At 38.4% G+C, this 15,721-nt stretch overlaps 1 protein-coding gene across 3 annotated transcripts in view; it reads right to left on the bottom strand.

Moving 5' to 3' along the window:
- LOC129726695 (60S ribosomal protein L36) overlaps positions 1–15,721 on the bottom strand; it is a 548,226-nt gene that overhangs the window by 1,045 nt on the left and 531,460 nt on the right. The gene's annotated exons all lie outside the window — the stretch shown is intronic.

Consider the following 15,721-nt stretch of genomic DNA (forward strand, 5'->3'; position numbering starts at 1 on the left):
CGAAAATTGTTCTGTACACTCTACTAGAAAACAACTTTTTAATGCGAGTTTCACTGGAACTACACACGCTGCTTTATTTTAACTCTAATTTGATTAGGATCTACTCAGTTTGGTATTCTTATGCAAAATTTCAAAAAGTGAGTTATCGGGTACTGGATAATTGAGTAACTTTTACCCAAATTTTCATAATTACCATGCTTACTCAGTTTTAAGTTATTATCCATGATGTTTACTCACCCCTGAGTATATGTATATGTCAAAAGTTTTCAACAGCGATATTATCTGTTTCCGAAGAACAATTGGTGTCGCTTTTTATTCGTTTGCTAGCAGTAAGTATTTGATCTTTCATCAAATCAATAATTTTCTAATCAATTACATTACAAACAACATGTAACAATATTCCATACCAATTTCAGCTCAACATCATTATTGCAGAGGATTCGAAAACATAAAAAACATCTCTTCAAAATGAGCAACCGCATGTTGTGTGTCCTGCGATGCCGTTTTAAGTCGGGCTTTTATTCGTGATAATGAACGGAAACATTTGTATCTATGTACAGTGCCCAATGCATGCAATCGATACAATTGAAATCCTTCGCAGTGTTTGGTGACGGATGATGACGGATTTTCTGGTGTGCGTACTGTACAAAAACATGAGCCACAGTTCACGGGCAACTGTGAACCGGTTGGTTGCCGCATTATATAAAGACACGTGAATGATTTAAAACTTTTATAATGTTTCGATGAAAAATAAACTTATGATTTTGATTGTTCTGAATTTAATTTATTTATTGAGTCAGATTTACAAAAACCAGAAATCATCAAATTTCCAAATTTAGGCAAACTGGTAATTTGTATTCATTTTCGTTAATTCCTGGTTTGCATAAACAGAGTAGATTCTAATCAGTTTTTGACGTATGACGCCCTTACTCAGAAGTGAGTAACCGTAAAAGTACTCAAATTAGGGTACCTCCACTTTTTTCAAAAATGGGTCATATCTAACTCACTTTAGAGTAACAAATAATGAGCGTGCAGATTATAATCTACACGCTCGTAAATAACAACTCATGAACTGAGCAACTCTGACTCAGTTTTGATTTTGAGTAACTTTGACTCACTTTTTGGGTTCCCTTCATATAACTTCTTTCTGAGTAACGTCGCATGTAACGACGTCCATTTTGAAAGATGATTACGATGTGCTTCAGTTTGTGACAAATGTTTTTAAATTGTGTACGCCTCAGATGGGAACAGTTATACTTTTATTACAAGGTAATTATTGATGAATATGTGGTGTCGTTTATTGGCCGTGGCGGATTTCTAGCCAGTAATGAAACTTAACTGTACCCAAAAAATGAGTAATGTCGTACTCAAATTTTGAATAATAATGACTCATTTTAAAGACGCCTAGTGTTACTCAGTTTTGAGTATTTGTGGAGTTACTCAATTTAAGAGTTGTTCCACTTTTTACGCAAATGCGTCAAATGTTACTCATTTCTATTTATTTTAGAGTTATTATTTACGAGCGTGTATGTATTCCGCGACTGACTTTTCACGACAAATTTCGCTAGCGAAAATTTACGCATTTCACTTGTCAAACTTTTCACTTCGTTTGAAACTGTAAACGTTGCTCTAATCTGTACAAAAATTGATCTAATTTAAAGATTAAGAAAACACCGCGCTTGAATCAAGGGCCGCACTAAGTTGCCAGACAAAAACGTATGCTTCAAACGTGGCTACGACCTGAATTACTCCAGTTGAGGCATATGCCCGAAGGGATCTATCTGAGCATGTTTGTAGGTTGTATACAAAATCACTGTGGGTCACATCATCCATCAGTATCCGGAACCGCTCATTAGTTAACGTATTGACATGAGCCCCTGAATCGATTAAAAATTCACACTCCAGCCCGGCTACTTTGGCTACTATGACACCCTCGTCTCTGACCGAAATGAAAGATGATACAGCGTCGACTTGTTTCAAGGTTTCAACCTGTAGTAGATAACCAATTTATATAACAATGATCCAAATTATCATTACTATTTTTTGATACTGATTCGAATGGTTTATTTTCATGCCGTATAAGACTTTCCCTTTTTTTTGTTTTAGTTCTTCTATAACGTGAAAATTTACCGAAACTTTTTTTTGTAAATTTAAAGAAATTTGAAATATTGTTTGAATTTATTTTATTAATCAACAAAGACAACTTCAAGTTCATTTTTCATGGAAAAGGATAAACTATTAGGTTAACAAAGCAGTTATAGGAACCAAGAATCAAGTATCAAATTAGAGTTAGTTTTCTAGCTCCTCACTTACATTTTCCGGTTTCGATTCCGCTTCTGTCGTATCCACTACAGCGATCTTCCTAATGTTCGTTTCTCTTGGTTCTGGTTTTGTTTCTGTAGATGTTGGTCTGGTTGAAGATCGACAAACTCGCTGAAAGTGGCCCACTTTCTTACAATTCCGGCATAATTTATCGATAGCTGGGCATTCTGAAGGGGAATGATACACATTTCCACGACTCCAGCATTTCTCGCCACGGTTGTAACGCATTTCACGTCGTCCAACAGTAAAATTTTGATTGTTACGCCACCGACTTGATTCTCCAAAACGTGAATTACTCAGGGACTGCTGAGTTGGTATTGGTTGATAAGGATGAAAACGGTTCCGTATTGTTTGATTTCTTGGGTAGTCTGCTCTGATCGGTGCTATAACTGCTTCTTCGGACGGGCCGAATTTTTTTCTGTAATAATCCTCGTTTAGACGGATAGATTCAATTTCACGAACCTTATCGATTAAATCGGTAATTGAACCACCTTTGTTTATCATTTTAAGCGCAGCGGTGCGTACTCTACAATTACGTGCCTGTCCAGCAATGGTTTCAATGATTTCGTCGAACTCTTTTCCATCTCCAAATTCACACAACCTGGCTGTCGCTGCTACACGATTAACAAATCGAATATCGGACTCATCAGATCTTTGAGTCATCAGATTAAGTTTCCTTCACTGCAGCATAATATCTGAGCCAGATCCGAAATACGTTTTCAATCGGTGCAATGCGTTGGTAAAGGGTCAGGTTTCAGCATCTGGGGCACCCTCGGCGGACACCGTATTTTTAAATATTCCGAGCAGTCGTGGTCCAGCCTTGACTTTGAAAAGAATAAATCGTGTAGCCTCATCTTCAATCCCAGCCAACTTTGTTGAATCGACTAGGAGATCCATCCACATTTCAAATGAATGTCTGTTTATATCGTCGTCGTCTGCCAAAGGGACGCACTCCGGTACGTTTAGTGATGACACCGAAAGTTGGTTTACAGACGATACGAAGCGAGATTCTTCTGCGTTCGGTGTTGGCAACAGTGATGTCCGGTAATCGCTCGGTTAATCGATTAATCGATTAGAGCGTGTAATAATCGAATATTTTGTCATCGATTATCTCCCACTGAATAGTCGAATTATTCGATTACCTGCGTCGATTACTAACACCAGTGTTGCCACATTTTCATCTGTACTGGGAGCTACAAACATCTTTTTCATCTGTACTATTTCCGGGAAAAATCTGTACCAAAACCTGTACCACTGGCCCAAAGTTTTTGAAGTAGAATACTTCTCTCAGGAAGTTCGGCTACATAGGGATGTGAAATGAAAATCTAAAACTGAAAATAGTGAAAAATATGTCCAATTTAAAATGCTAATAAATCAGTTAGTATTCGATGGATTTCCTTCGTTCTTGCAGTAATAGATTGGAAAATCTTCTAAGATTCTTCTCAAAAGAAGATAATTGTAATTTTATTATTCACACTATTGTACTATTGAAAATAGTCAAGCCTTGTCAAAACGAAAAATTCGACCTCTGATTGGTTGTTATATGATTGCTTCCCAAGCACGGTCGACAGAATCATATACCTTGCAATTGAAAACATGCTATTTGGCCTATATAAGAGCCTGTTGCAGCCAAAGCCGCTCACAATAGTTCTAGACAGCGACAACAGCAGTCGTCTTCCCTTAGCAGCAGCACTAGCAGTGCAGTGGATACCAGCGATGGCGGAAAGCGGCCACAGCAGTGGCGTAGCAATGGATAGCGCACTAGTTGCAGCAAATTCCAGCAACGATAGCAGCTGGGCCAGCTGATGCACGTGAGCCGTCTAGTTTTGATTGTTAAATCAGCTTTTACTGTTTATTTTATCACAACGAATATTTTATTCACACTGTCAGTAATAGCGCAGAGATGTGATCGGCATCTTATCCGATAAAAACTTGATTGAAGAGTTAATACTTTCTAATGAGTTAATTCACATTTTTAAATTTGAAAAAGTTATAAATTTTACTTCAACTCCGTGCCTCAAAACGTACTGAATTATCTTTTCCTTCAGTCATGAGCACGACATCCGAAAAAATTTCATCTCAAAATTTAAAAATTGTCAAGCCCCAACCATGATATGCAACTTACTATATTATTGAAAATGGTCAATCCTTGTTTAAGCGCAAAATTCGATTGATCTGATTAGTCAACGTTTATTTACTAGAAAAAATGACTGACACGCAATCAGCCGGGTTATCTTTCTTGTAAAAGTATTCTACTTCAACCTTGCGGTCGTGGCTTTGCACACAACCCTCCTGTTTTATTTTTATATTTATACAGCTTAAATTGTTCAGAGAAAACTGGGACTGCGTTGACTCAGTTAATTATAATTGCAAACTACTAACTCGATTGTCAATGAAACTTTTGCACACTTATGCATATTACCGAGCCATTGCGGTTCAATCTCCTGAAAATTCAGCCAAAAAACTATGAAACCCATAATTCAGCAACACTACCGATATTTCGGATATTTTGTTCCAACATTTTAGTTTGGTTAAATCGAGATTTACGAAAAAATTTAACAACTGCCGTTTTTTAACCGAGTTGCGCAATTCTCTGCAGCAAATTACCGAGATTTGGTAGTAAATTCTAAGTGCGTGGATTGCAAGATCGCATTCATTGTATCGTTGCAGAGTCGGCCAAAAAGTTTTGTCTAATCCTTTCTAACCAGCTAAAAAATCTGTACTTATCTATACTTTTTCTTTAAATCTGTAATCTGTACGGTACAAGTAAAAAATTATTTTCAGATTTTTCACAGTGTATTCAAAAAAAGAAAAAGAAAAATATACCATCTACAAATTTGTCAAAGACACTATAGCGATAAAATCAACCATTTTGGTCCTAAAAATATTTGTTATTCTTAACAGATGGTCGGCGATCTTACCCCGCTGGTGGGCGGGCTTACCCCGCATGAAAAGATCTGCGAAGTCTCAAGGGCTTGAAGAGATTTTGAAGTTGGAAATTCTGTCGATTAATCGTAAATGGTCAATTAATCGAATAGGTATGAGCGATTAATCGTATCGATTACCCAGCAGCTGAAAATTATTCGATTACTCAATATTCGATTATTTGGAAAATTCGGACATCACTAGGTGTTGCCTCTACTTTACGAGTACTAGAAGGTCTTGCTACTCCATCGAAATCAACACTACTCTCTTCGGCAGCATTATCCAAAGATCTCACTTCGTGTGCGCTTGCTATCGCAACTTACCTTTCTGTGCGTTCTCGCTCCAGTGCCTCTTCTAAAACTGCAATGCGTGCTTTTGACTCTTCCAACTCCTTAAATAGTGATTTGTATTTATTTGATTTTGGCGTTTTCGTTTCTCTGACTTTCTTCTTCTTAGGTGACGGTCCACTGAGAAAAGAAAAAAACACCACGAAATAACACTTACCACAATAGTTATCAATTCTTGCTTATTAATATTCCTTCTATATTAATATATATTTTACACATATATCTCCCTTCCGTCGAAAAATGAAAATGATTTGAAAAATTTGAACTCGTGACAAAATTATTTTTGCTTTTATTTAAACCACACCCTTCCGTTGTGGAATAACGCATGCATTCATCACCCTTCCGTCGATAAAATCTGAAGAGATATTTATATTTGAATCACCTTCATTTTGCCCTTCCTACTCTACTATTTTTTTTATAGTTTACTTTATGAAACACGGTTTCCAGCTCGAAAATTGTTTGATTACTGCATAAAACACTTTTTTTTTACTTAATTCAACTTACCTCATGGAAGCATTTTCTGCGCCATTGTGGTGACCACCAGGTTTGGTATACTGCCGTCGCTCCATCTTAAAACCGGACCAATCGTTCCAAGAGTCGTCGTGAGCAGCGTTGCCAGGTCATTTTTTTAAAAATCTGGAAAAGGCAAAAAAAAAATCTGGAAGTCATTTCGTGGGGTGAAAGTTAAATTCTTCGGATATAAGTCTTGAGGTACGTAAAATTTAAGGTGACAAAATTGCAAAATTTCGCGCCAAATTTGAAGTGATGACCTTTTTGCGGAACAGAGAAAATAAAATCTGGATAAAATCAGGATCATTCATTAAAAATCTGGATAATTGGACATCAAATCTGTTTACCTGGATACATGTTCAAAAATCTGGATAATCCAGCTAAATCTGGATACCTGGGAACGCTGGTCGTGAGAATGATCGTCATGTCAAAAGTTTTTCGCAAGCTACGCGGTCTTTCGCCATTCTCGCTTCGTACGGAAGAGAGAGATTTCGACACATGCGAAGAACGAAGAATACGAACTAGTGGACTGAAGCTTCCTCTCTCTCTCGTAACTCTTCGTGAGCGCTTCGTGTTTTTTGGTTTTCTTCTGTCCGAAGCAACACTTTTTATTGAACTTCCGTTTTCGAATGCATCAAGCTGTGAGACTGAGAATGTGAGAGTTACCGAAGGCCAGTAGGCACAACATATCAGAAGTCGCAAGGATTTCTTTATGTCCAGGATGATATGCACTTGTATTCATAAGAATTGGAATAAATGTATTTAGATTCAATCGACTTTAAAGGATCAAAGAGTTTTTATTTCATCTTATTCCCCACAGTATGCTGTTTTTATTTGTTGTTGTTGTTGAAGTTTCTTGGTTTTGGCTTGAAGTCTGTGCTTCATATCCGCCAGCGCTCTTGTTTTTATTTGCTTCAACCTTCGCTTTGACCCAAGTATGATGACAGTTCTACAAGGTATGCTACATTTTTGTCTATCCACGCACACAAACAAATCTCGTTATGAAAAATTTCGCATTTTGTATGGAATTCGGAACATTTTTGGAAATTTTTCGTTTTAGGTTGTTTTATATTTGATTTTTTTTTTGTGGTGGGAGAGTGAATCTCCAGTTGAAACACACTAGAAATTGATATAAATTTAGATTTAGTGTGAAAAACTGCGACAACGTGTCGAAATAAGATATATAAAAATGCTATATTTCTAATAGTTGGAGCATAATCTTAGTCATTGTCATAGCTCATGACTTTTGTTACTGTATAAAACATAAGCGACTCTATTTAGAAGCGCTATAAGAGTACAAGAAAAAAACGAAAAGTGCAAAAAGGTTACCGGCAAAATGATGAAAAAGAGCATATTTTACCTAAACCCCAGTGTGTTTATGTATTTCTCACAAATAAAACATGTTTCTTCATCATTTCTATAACTTTTCAGGAAAGTATGTTTTATAAGTTTAGTTTGAAATGCATAATCATTTCAAATTTCATACAAAATCTGAAAAAGTTCATAACGCTTACTAATACTAATGCATCGACGTGAATAGCATACCTTTTAGAACTGTCATTTATACTTGGCGCTTTAACAACGAATCGAGAAAACCCTTGAAGAAATCACTACTGGCAACGGTGGAGACTAAAAAGGATTACTAAGGGCATCTTCAGCGGTGGTCCAAATCGTTGTTTTGTTCTATTTTTTTTAGAACAAACTCAAATTCACTGCTGCACCGGTGGTATAAATTTTGTTTTATACCAGATCTAAATTGTAAAAATTTGAAACTGGTATACGTTTTGGTCTATTTTTGTCACTTTTTGGAACAAGAAATAGATCGTTCTAAAACCGTTTGTACGCCACCAATAGGTGGGTAAAATGTCATATTTTAATTGAATACCTCAGTTTTAGCTATTTCCATCTAAGCGTTTTGCCAGTGTTGGGGACTAAACAAAACAAAGATTTTTCATAACAATTCACAATTCATTTTTGTGGCTTTTCTGAAGAAGAAAATGAACAGGTTTGTTGTTTTGGCTTCAAGTAAACCGACCAGTAAAAGGGGGAATTCTGGAAGACCGTAGGTTCAACTACTTGGTTTGTATTTCGTAAATGAATTTATCGACATACAAAATTGCAAAATGATATTGCGACATTCGCTGGCGATAATCACTGTTAGCTGCAACTGTTTATGTTCGGGAAATTCCTCGCAATTTGAACTGAGTCTGTGTGAAATCTCTATACCGGATTCTTATAGTTTTTTTAAAGCTCACTTATTGGGAGGAATTCCTTTCATGTTCAAAGACAACATCAGACAACCGCTTCGCCATTTTGAGTTCTGTGTATTTTCGCACAGAGAGTTCACGCGATACTTCATTCTGTTTGACGTTGCCAAGTTGACGTAGGTGCTTTGTGATTAAACATAGTATGCATGTGATTTTCACGTAGATGTTATGTTTGTCACTTGTCAATCATGCAAATTGACAGAAAATGAATAAGTACAGGATCTTTCACGTAACAATAAGGTGAACTATATTTTGAGTGCAGGTATTTTGTCAACCACCAGTTTAAATTTCATGCAAAGCAAAATTCACGAGTTTACACCTCAGAGAACAGACTAACAAACAAACGATAAAAGTATGTAAAAAAGTGAAATTTTCGGTAGGGGGTTTATTTTTTCGTGTGGTCCCCGTGGTTAGCGATGTCGGTCGGCTAGCTCTCCTACACGGTTGTGACATCGGGTTCGATTCCCGGTCAGGTCGAGGATCTTTTCGAGCTGGAAATTTTCTCGACTCAGCACTGGGGCACGGTGTATCGTTGTACTTATCCTACACATGCAAAATGTGCCAAAAAAACAATATCGATAACGAATTCTCTCAACTAAATCTAGTTGATCGAGACCGCATAAGCCGCCCCCCAGGCTTGCGTGCGATATTGCTTGCTTGCTTATTTTTTCACGAGTGTGTGCATGCGCGAATAAAGTAAGCCCAAGTGAAACAGATGAGATCCACAACCTTCAATTTTGTGGGACGATTTTTTTACAGTTCCATGCAAAGTAAATTTTTTGCAGGTTGCATTTTCTGCGCGCGTGAAAAAATTAATATTTTGTATGAGATTTTCACTTTGCGTGGAACTATGAACAGGCTTAGTCGTGTATCCTTTTAAAATCGATTTGTTTTCAACCAAAAAATCAACTGATATTCAATTTCAAAAAATATTTCACTTATGAATCCTAGTTCATTAGTGAACTAGGTACCTGTTTTAAAAAACTTTGTTTTAGTGGAAAAATAGATGAAATAAAACTAAAAATTGGCTACAACTTGAATAAAAGTTCGGGGCAGGAGGAAATTTTTTGTTACCACCAGCGTGTTGATTATTTGCAACCAAAACTTGTATTAGTGAAATCGACCACTAATACTAGCGCAGATAGGAAGGTCTATTGTTTTCAAAATAAAGGAACATTTTAAGGGGCGCAACTTAAGAAAAAATAAAAACAAGGCTTTTATTTGTTTATTTGTAAAAAATACATCAACAGGCCTTGTGGCCCAACTAATTTTCTTAATCTAAGTGCTACGTGCAAATGATAAGAATCGATTCTTCAGTATCTCACGGCTGGCGTCAAAGTCGAAACATGATGCGTAACGGTTAAAATGGCGCTGTAGGCCGGTTATCGTGCCGAAGCTACTGTAGTTTGTTCGCCTACTTTGCACGTGAAGAAACAGGTTGTTTCGCAACATACGTGGTCTGACATAGATGTTAAGTTGTTCGAGAATCGCCGGACAATCTATCCGTGAAGTCAATACGTCCGAGATGAATATAGCTCTGATCACATCTCGACGAATTTGCAGGGTGTCTAAATCGATGAGCCTGCAACGCTGTTCGTAGCTTGGTAGTTGAAAGGGGTCAGTCCACGGTAGTCTACGGAGAGCAAAGCGAATGAACCGTCGTTGTACTGCTTCGATTCTGCTTACTCAGTTCAGGTAGTGCGGACTCCACACTGAAGCGCAGTATTCTAAGCTAGATCGTACCAAAGCGCAATATAAAGATTTTAGAAAATAAATGCGGCTGAAATTTTTTGCAATGCGCATTATGAATCCCAGGTTCATGCTGGCCTTGTCGACGGTGAAAGTCATGTGTTGTTTGAATGTGAGTTTGGAGTCTAGCAGTACTCCCAAGTCATTAACACAGTTTGTGCGTCGTAGAGGTGTATTTGATAACTTATAATCAAAAGTCACTGGGCTAAGCTTCCTTGAGAACGTTATAATCTCACATTTATCGACGTTCAATTGCATGCGATTGTCGACACACCATTTCGCGAAAATCGATAACTGCTCCTGGAGCGCAGCGGCATCTGATGGGACCTTCACTTTTGCAAATAGCTTCAGATCGTCAGCGAAGGACAGTCGAGGGCCCTGAAGCCAGGAGTTGACATCGTTCAGGTAAATAAGAAAAATCAGTGGCCCGAGGTGGCTACCTTGAGGGATGCCGGAATGAGCGGAAAACGAATTCGAGGAAACTCCGTCGATGTTCACTACTAATCGCCGATCAGTCAAGTAGGATTTAAACCATAGAAGTAGGGGGCCTCCAATGCCGAGCTTTTCAAGCTTCGCAACGGCGATCTCGTGATTCAGTTTGTCAAAGGCGGCAGAAAGGCCCGTGTAGATAACGTCCGTCTGAGACTGGTCGTCAAAGCAGTTCATTACGTAAGATGTAAGCGTCAGGAGATTCGTGGCCGTGGATTCCTTGGGCATGAAACCGTGTTGTTCATCTGCGATGTACTGCTTGAAGAACGAGAAAGTGGGTTCGAACCTGAGCCTCAAAAGGCTTCGGGATAGAACAAAGCGCTGAGATTCCTCGATAGTTATTAACGTTTCTTATGTACTGGAAACATGTATGCCGATTTCTAGATCGAGAGGAAAACACCCGAACTGATGGATTTAGTGAAGAAATTACTCATTGAAGCAGCCAGACTACTGATACAGTTTTTTAGGAAAAAGGACGGTATGCCATCTGGCCCAGCGGATATGGAAGACCTGAGTTTCTAGGCGGCTAATGTAACCATGCTAACGTCGATGGAATTGTTACTCAATGCACGACCGAGAAAAGGAACACGTGCCGGCGCAGAAGTAATTTCGTCCGTCGTTCACCTTTCGTCAACAAACACGCTAGAGAATTTCCGCGAAAATAGTTGGCAGATCTGTTTGACACTATTCGCTGTATCACCGTCTAAGAACATGCTTGATGGTAGGCCGCCTTCTTTTCGCTGTTCGTTTATTGCGACTTTTACGCCAAATTGGACTACCCCGAAATACACGATTATCACAGTCGAATCTCGCACATGATTTCGCAGTTTGGGTGATGGGAATCGATACTAGCGTTATCGAAACGCTTGACAGAAATATTTTATTATCTAGACAAAAGAAATCTCTATCATGACTGCTACCTTGGTAGGTTGATAAGAAATCACTCCAGCAATGGTCAGTGCTTGATACTTATATATATTTATAAAGTACACTTGAAACCGTGAGGTCTGGTATCGATACAATGACAATCGAGAAAGTATCGATACTCAGTATCACCCAATCAATCATGTAACACTTAGTTTTGTTTTGATATTCAACCTAATTTTCAACTAAAGCTGCTCAAAAATATATACTTAATGTTGCAAATGAAAAACAAAACAAACAATGAACCCAAAAAAACTGCCACTGCGCTACTGAGGTTTCAATTTGATAGAGCGAAATAAGAAATTGGGCAATGAATGATTATCACAGAAGTCCAAATAGTCATGCAAGGGGCAATACATATTTCCAAAATGATTTGCGAAAGAAAGATGGGCGTATCGCGTTTTCAGAATGCTTAAAGGCGAAATAGAGGTGGGCGAATCTCTTTGTCAGAATGCTATAAGGCTCATTTGAAAAGGGTTAGAAGAAAAGCGCAGATTTTAGCCATAAATGCACAAATTTAATGTAGTATTGTTAGGAAACTATAAGACACGATTATTTTACGTCGATTTTTGGTATTGATGTTAATGTTAGTCACTTCCTTTGAAATTACGATTTAGAAATGTACTTGCAAATTCCCAAACTGATATCCAATTCAAAATTTTGACAGAAAGCTCGGAACCACTGACATAACGCACGTAAAAGCAGTATCAATATCAGCAGGATCCATGACACCTGTCAGTTCGTAAAATCACAGACTAACAGACATAACACTGGAACCTAGCTCCATCGCCACAAAAAACGATCATTTCAAATTTCTAATCGAATAACAGTCATCGCGCGAGAACGCCGCCCGGGGCGCTGTCATGCAATCTCATACATATTTTGTAGTTCCCTATTTGACACATGCAGTAACGCTAGCGCGAACACGGCAGCAGATGGTGCTAGTGCTAGTGATGGGAAACTTATCGATACTTATCGATAATATCGATAAGTGCTTTACATCGATATTATCGTTAATTTTTTGACGTTAACGATAATTATCGATATTAAAAGGGTGAACACAAGTCAGTGCGGCTGGTTACTGGAGGAGACCCAAAAGAAGGAGACCTCACCTACCCTTCCCCATGAGTTGTTTTTGCCGCTGGGTATTTGTTGCTATTCGACAAGATTTAGCATTGTTGGGGGTGGTGTAAAGGTTCGCCCCGGATGTCACTGAGTTTCTGAGAAATAATGGTAACTAAAAAGGTATTTATAGTTTTTAGTTTCCTATGAACAGATGAATTCGACAACTCAGTACTGGAGAACTTTAAAAAAAAAATCTAAACTTTTCGCACCATCTCATAAAAAGCAATGACACGAAATTGTAATAGAATGCATTTTCTTTGGCTTGCCAACTCTTATAATATGATGGACATGCATAGCGGCAGTCTATTGGTAATTCTCTGGTAATTGTTTAGTTTTACTTGGAACTGTTTAAGTTTAAAGTATCTGTTACCCAACAAACAATTTTTAGTTCCACTAAAAATCCAAATCAACGAAATTGTTGCGCCAAAAAAAGTATCCTGATTTATACAGGGGGTGGAAAAAATGATTAAGATAAAAAAAATTCTCTCGAATTTTAAATGGCCAGAACTTTACGAAAAATGAATCAATTTTGATAACCAGTTTCATTCCACTGGCAAACAGTATTATATTAGTATTACTTGGGAACTTGGTGTGACCATCCTACACCGAAAATGTTTCGGATTTCAAGAGTGTGTGTCAAAGTGTACATTTTTGCAACGCATAGAACGTTTTAGGCAACTAAATTGTCTATCTAAAATACTTCATTTAAAAAAATCTGTGATCACCGATAATTTCTAAAATCATTTTTTGTTTTTAAAATTATATTTTTTTCAGAGTAGGATCTTAAACTCATTTTTTTATATTTTTGAAGTAGGCTGACCAGATTTTCTCGGGATAAAAACGGGACAAACGGGTTCAAAAAACGGTACACATGTTAACATTTATTTTTGAAATTTTTTTCCAACCAAAGCATGCAAACAATTGGGACTGCTTCGATGAACTTACCCCATCCTGAAGAGTGCAATTTTCAGCAATGAGTTCCTGAAATTTGTCACATGACGATCGAAATTTTGACTAACAATTATCATGGTCTCAACTTTCAATCTGACCTTTTTAAATGTTAATCCAGATAAATTTTCAAACGCAAGTTTGCAAAGTTGCTTGGTTTAATAAGACCTACACACCCACAATGTTCGATTGAATTCTGCTAGAGTGCTGCAAGCTCAAAGAAAATTAGTACCCAACAGGGAAAAAACCGCCAAAATCAACACCCATACTTAATAAATTCATACCTCGATGATTCCTTGGCGAATTTTCAATCTTTGGCTACCAATGAACCTTAAAATAAATTCTGATTTATTGACAACATATAAACCTATGTGAAACAGAATGTCAGAAAAAGTTCTACGCGTTGCAAAAATGTACACTTTGGCACACACTCCGGAAATCTGAAACATTTCCAGTGACCCTTGGTCACGTCCAGTTCTCAAGTTATACTAGGAATCTAGGACAGTTTTCCAGTAAAATGAAACCTGTTTTGTCTGAATTGATTCATTTTTCGTGAAGTTTTGGCCATTTAAAAATTGACAGAATTTTGCCTGCTTCAATAATTTCCCTTATTACGCAACCTTCAAAATGAACTTCGGCTTGAAACTACTCCGTAGAAAGCACTTCCGGCGTAAAACTCAAAGACTTTCCAAAACAAACTGTTTAACTCGTCCGGTAGTTTGAATTATCATTCGCAGTATCGTAAGATTTGTCATTCAAGGCCTTAACACAATGGATACGTTGCGGCTGCGTTTGCGGCAATTTGACAGTTAGCCCATACATTTACTGTCAAATTGACGCCAACGCAACGCAAACGTATCCATTCTGTTTGGGCCGTTACTATAACCGCAATAACGTTTGCGGTAAAAAATGGACAAAAATTGCCGATTTCATGGGTTTCAAAATGGCGTTAAAAACAGACATCGTGCGGCACTTTGTGGACGCCGGGTATGCCGGTTCTGGCATCTACAACATTTTGACACTATTGGACAATGATCAGAGCATCGAAAGAAAACCCGGATCTGGACGGCCAACGACCCTGAGTGACAAGAAGCTTCAAAGGATGCTGAAGAGGAAGACCGAGGGAAAAGTGGCTAAATCGCTGCGTGCATTTGGCCGAGAGGTTGGTGCATGCTCTCTCTGAAAAAGTATCCGGAGAACATGAACATGCATACAAGAAGCTGCAGTCCCGACCACTGGTCTCGGAGCTGCAGGCAATGACGCAGCGACAGCGGTTAAATAAGATGGTCAAGTCGATTTTCCCGGCGAATCGCGACGTGGCAGTGGTGTTGGACGACTAGACCTATCTCACCCTGGATGGCAACGACTAGCAGGGTTCTTCGTATTTTACCTCCCCCACGAAGGAAGTGAGCACCGAGGTAAAGTTTATTTCACAGACCAAGTTCCCCAAGAAGGTGCGGCTGTGGCTGACAATCAGCGAGAAAGGGATGTCAAAGTTACTCTTCTTTCGCTCCGGGCTGGCCGTGAACGGGGAAATTTATAGTACGAAGTGCCTGACAGACGTTGCGTCGTTCATCAAGAAATACCATAAGCGCGAAGACACGGTGTTCTGGCCAGATTTGACGTCGGCCAACTACTCGAAGCGATCGTAGGAGGAGATGGAGCGGCTGAATATCGATGTGGTACCGAAGTCGGCGAATCCGCCCAATGTCCCCCACCTGCTTCCCATCGAGAATTTCTGGGCAAACTTGAAGCGCAAGATCTATTCCAACAATTTTGTCGCGAAAACGGAGGAGGAGTTAATAAAAAAAACGAAGAAAGAGCTTCAAAACATGGCTACACGCATGTTTTCGTCCGCCATGGCAAATGTTACGGTTAACTGCCGGAAGGCCGCACGCAAGGACGTAATATTTTTTTGCGAGGAAGCTAGCATGATAACCTTGCATGGGAAATTCATCCAACTCAATTATCTGTCATAGTTTCTTTTTCATCACTATCTGAAATAGTTTTTTTTTTCATCATCTGAAAAAATTTTTTTTTACCGCAAACGTTAGCTGTTAAATTATCGATACTTATCGATAATATCGATAAATCCCTTGGAATTATCGATTGTTA

The sequence above is a fragment of the Wyeomyia smithii genome, chromosome 3, assembly GCF_029784165.1.
Source record: "Wyeomyia smithii strain HCP4-BCI-WySm-NY-G18 chromosome 3, ASM2978416v1, whole genome shotgun sequence".
Lineage (NCBI taxonomy): Eukaryota > Metazoa > Arthropoda > Insecta > Diptera > Culicidae > Wyeomyia > Wyeomyia smithii.